This window comes from Ovis canadensis, chromosome 3 (genome assembly GCF_042477335.2).
Source record: "Ovis canadensis isolate MfBH-ARS-UI-01 breed Bighorn chromosome 3, ARS-UI_OviCan_v2, whole genome shotgun sequence".
Lineage (NCBI taxonomy): Eukaryota > Metazoa > Chordata > Mammalia > Artiodactyla > Bovidae > Ovis > Ovis canadensis.
This window is the reverse complement of record NC_091247.1, coordinates 184,641,080-184,645,662: the sequence shown is the minus strand read 5'-3', so window position 1 is coordinate 184,645,662 and position 4,583 is coordinate 184,641,080. Positions and strand designations below refer to the sequence as shown.

The window sequence follows — 4,583 nt, the reverse complement described above, 5'->3', positions numbered from 1 at the left end:
ATTTATTTGGCTGAACTGGGTCTTAGTTGTGACATGCAGAATCTTCTGTTGAGTCATGCAAACTCTCAGTTGTGGTGTGTGGGATCTAGTTCCCTGATCAGGGGTTGGACCTGGGCACCCTGTGTTGGGAGCACAGTCTTAGCCACTGGACCATCAGGAAAGTCCCTCTCTTATACGTTTTAATATTTTTACTATATATGTTTGTAATCATAAGAAAAAAGATCACTGACTTCTGATCAGACTATTTCAAAATGGGGTTTCCTTGTTGGCTCAGTGGCAAAGAATCCACCAGCAATGCAAGAGATCCCTTGGTGGGGAAGATCCCCTGGAGAAAAAAATGGCAACTCACTGCAGTATTCTTGTCTGGGAAGTCCCTCGGAGAGGGGAGCCTGGCAAGCTACAGTCCATGGTGTCACAAAGAGTCCAGCGGCTAAACAACAACATTTTCAAAACACTAAAACATTCTGAAGACCCTCTGAAATGCTCTCAATATCATTATAGTGGTGGTGGCTGATTCCCCATCACCCCTAAATATCTTTGCTTCTCCCTTAAGTTCCCCCAAACTCCCACATTCATCTCGACACTCAACTTGTCTGAATTCTATACTCCTCTCTCCCAGCTTATCATATTAGGTCAGATGGTGAAAAATCTGCCTGCATTTTGGGATACCTGGGTTCGATCCCTGGATTGGAAGGATCCCTTGGAGAAGGCAATGGCTAACTACTCCAGTACTCTTGCCTGGGAAACCCCATGGACAGAGGAGTCTGGTGGGCTACAGTCCTCTGTGTTGCAAAGAGCTGGACACGACTGAGTGACTAACACTTTTTCTCTCCTAGCTTATCATGTAGATCAGGGTTGGCAAACTTCTGTAAAGAGCTAGACTGGAAATAGTTCTGGCTTTGCAAACCACACAATTTTGGTTCCAACTACTCAGCTCTGACACTATCTCTGCAGCAGCTTTGGACAAGAAGGAAATGAGTGAGCATGGCTGTGTTTCAGTGCAACTCTGTGGACACTGAATTTTTAATTGCATGTCATTTTCATGGATCATGAATTATTATTATTTTTTTATTTTTGTCTCAACCATTTAAACATTTAAAAACTAGTCTTAGCTCATGGAATGTATGAAAAACAGGGCAAGGGTTGTAATGGGCTCACAGGGCATAGTTTGGAGACCCCTGATGTGGATGATTTTAGCTTCTCAGATATCATTAGCATTCCTTCTCCTTCTCTGCAGTGAAGGGGAGTTGTAGTAGGCTGAGGTTGCAGGCAAGATTCTCCCAACTCAGCATGAAGATGGAGCGGGGACCCTGGGAATACTCACATATTTATCATGTTGTATCTGCTACACCAAAAGATATTGTGTACTCACGCACACACTGACACACACACACACACTTTAAAAGATTACCTTAAAAAAATCTGCTCTAATAAAGATGCTGACATAGAGAGCAGACTTGTGGACACAGTGGGGGATGGAAAGGGTGGGAGGAATTGAGAATAACACTAACATGCATATATTACCATGTGTAAATGCCCCAGTGGCCTAATGGATAAGGCACTGGCCTCCTAAGCCAGGGATTGTGGATTCAAGTCCCACCTGAGGTGGTGTCAGGGCAGAAAAGCCTTGTCCCAAATTAACTTTTGGGCTTCCCAGGTGGTGCTAGTGGTGAAGAACTCACCTGCCAATGTAGGAGACATAGAGATGTGAGGGCTATCCCTGGGTTGAGAAGATCCCCTGGAGGAGGAAATGGCAACCCGCTGCAGTATTCTTGCCTGGAGAATCCCATGGACAGCGAGGCCTAGTGGCTGTAGCCGGTGGGGTCGCAAAGAGCCGGACATGACTGAGCACCCACGCTGCTGCCATTCGTAAAACAGACAGCTAGTGAGAAGCTGCTGCTCAGCACAGGGAGCTCAGCTCAGTGCTCCGCGATGACCCATAGGGGTGGGACGGGGGCGGGCTAAGAGGGAGGCTCAAGAGGGAAGGGATATTTACACACACACACAGAGCTGATTCACATAGGTGTTCAGCAGAAACCAACGTGACATTGTAAAGCAATTATACTCCAATTAAGAAATAAATAAAATTAAGCTACTCAGGAAAAAAATCTGCTATGCTGCCACCTGAATTTGACTAGGGAGGAGGCTCCCCTTTCTTCTCTTGTTTCCCTCAACCCCACTCTCCTTCACTGGCCAGCCCTGGGATTCCATTCAGAGCAATAGGTAGGGATTGAGTCTAAGAGAAAAGGGTTCTGACTCAGCATTATCTGCTCAGCACCCTTTAAGGGCCCAGGGCCTGGCTAGTTTATTTCCCTTATTGTCTCCATAATCAGGCCAGGAAGCCAGGCTCAGTGAGGATGATCAGCCAGTGAAAGCAAAGGCAACAAAACCAGACCCCTTTTCCTCCTGGGAACTCTGAACACGGAGTTCTTCTGGAAATGTTGTAGCCACGCGTTCTGGGAAACAAACTCACTCAGAAGGACACTGCAGATAGCGGAGTGCCGTTTATTACACCGGCGGGCCTAAGGCAGAGTCTCCTCTTAGCCAAGGACCCCGACCAGCATTTGTGAAAATCCTTTATACCCCATGTACACGTGTCTGAACCCACCACTCCAAACTTCTTGAGACTTACATAAACCAAGGAAAATACAATCCCAATAACCCCATCATTCACGTGCTATGTACTCATGTGCCCAAACAGTCAGACAATTAGCCAGTAATCAATAAACCTGAGGTTACACTCTGATAGATACAGAAAAGTTTATGGCCTGTCTGGAGGTAGCGGTGATTAGCATATGTTTTCTCTTAGGCGATGAGTAACCTAGATACAATCTTCAAGGTTCCCCGGTCTGGAGGGGGTCTTATCCTTCTGTTGTTGTTTTCATAGGCACTAAACACAGAGTTCAGAGTCCATTGGAAAGGTGGCCGAGCATGATCAGCATGAACAGGCCTAAGGTGGAGTCCAGGCCCTATGAATTCCTTCTTCAGGAAGACGTAGAACATGTGCCTGCTCAGGCATGTCTGACTCTTCGCAACTCTGTGGACGGTAGCCCACCAGTATCCTCTGCCCGTGGAATTTTCTAGGCAAGAATACTGGAGTGGGTTGCTATTTCTTCCTCCAGGGATCTTCCCAACCCAGGGATTGAACTCATGTCCCTTGTGTCTCCTGTGTTGGCAGGTGGATTCTTTACTGCTGAACCACCTGGGAAGCCCAGGAGCTCTGAAGGCCTCCACAAATTCCTAGGAGAGTTGAGCACAAGAATTCACAGGATTTGTAAACATAACGAGGCCTAGATGTAGTAGTAAGGGTCCTGAGGTGGGAGAGGAGGTCCCTACAGTCTGTCACCTGTTCTGCGAGTCAGTGTCACCTGGGGCAGGCCTCCTGGCTTCTCTGGGAGTTTAAGCCATGAAATGGGATGATGTGACATCACCCATCTTAAGACGGAGAGTAGAACTTTCTCTTCTACACCATACCATCCTCTGGGTGTCAAGAACCTCAACTGTATTTTGAAGGGGTTTGAGAAACACAGGGCCACTGAAAAGAGGGATTTCCATGCAGGAAGCTCTAGATGGGCTCAGCCAAGCCTCTGGGCCTGGGCTGTTGTCCTGCTGCTGGACAGACCACAGTGCCCTGTGTATGCTGTGTGGGTGTCTGTGTGCTGTCTTTGTCTGAACAGTGAGGAGTGGTGGAGGTGCTGACTTGATCCCCTCACCCCTCCTACAGCTCCATGCCCTAGACACAGGGAGAGTGTGGCAGCCATCTCAGTGCTGCCTGGGTGTCCTCAGCGTGGTCCAGGCCCCTTGACTTTCTCCTCAGTCCCTCTTCACCTCTTTCTCTTCTACTCCAAGCCCTGTGTTAAAGGGCACTTAAATAATCATTTACTTAGCTGTGCCAGGTCTTAGTTGGGGCTCATGAGATCTTCAGTCGTAACATGCAGGATCTTTAGTTGCGACATGCAGGATCTAGTTCCTTGACCAGGGTTCGAACCCAGGCCCCCTGCATTGGGAATGAGGAGTTCTAGCCACTGGACCACCAGCAAGGTCCCTAAAGGGTAATTTTTTAAAAGTTAAAAATACAACACTTGTACAGATATAATATGAACAAAGATTTTATTTGACTCATTAATTATATAGGTCCAGTAAGATATTGAAACCACACACACATCTCAAATAAGAATGCTGAGATGAAATTTCTCATAGAGGCAAAATTAGTTAGTATAATGCAAAATTAGTTAATATTCTATAGGGTAGCAGTTCTCAAAAGTTTCCATCTCAGGATCCCTTTACACTCTTAAAAGCTTATGCAATGTAAAGCAAAATAAAGTAAAAAAAGAAAAAAGCTTATGCAAGACCTCAAGGAGCTTTTGTTTATGTGGGTTAGATCTGCCAATATTTGCCATGTTAGAAATTAAAACTGAGGACATTTAAAAACACAGGAGCATACCAACAAACACTCATTCCATAAGCCATCAGAGCAATAACAGTAACATCGCAAGTCATGTAGCTCCTCAAAAGGCACCATATGCCTGTGAGGAAATGAGAGAAAAACAGGCAAATAATATTAATATGAAAACGGTTTAGAT

At 46.0% G+C, this 4,583-nt stretch overlaps 1 non-coding gene across 1 annotated transcript; it reads left to right on the top strand.

Moving 5' to 3' along the window:
• The first annotated feature begins 1,535 nt into the window (after positions 1-1,535).
• On the top strand, positions 1,536-1,608 carry TRNAR-CCU (transfer RNA arginine (anticodon CCU)). Its single transcript has one exon. It is a non-coding gene; the product is annotated as a tRNA-Arg (tRNA).
• Positions 1,609-4,583: the final 2,975 nt, after the last annotated feature.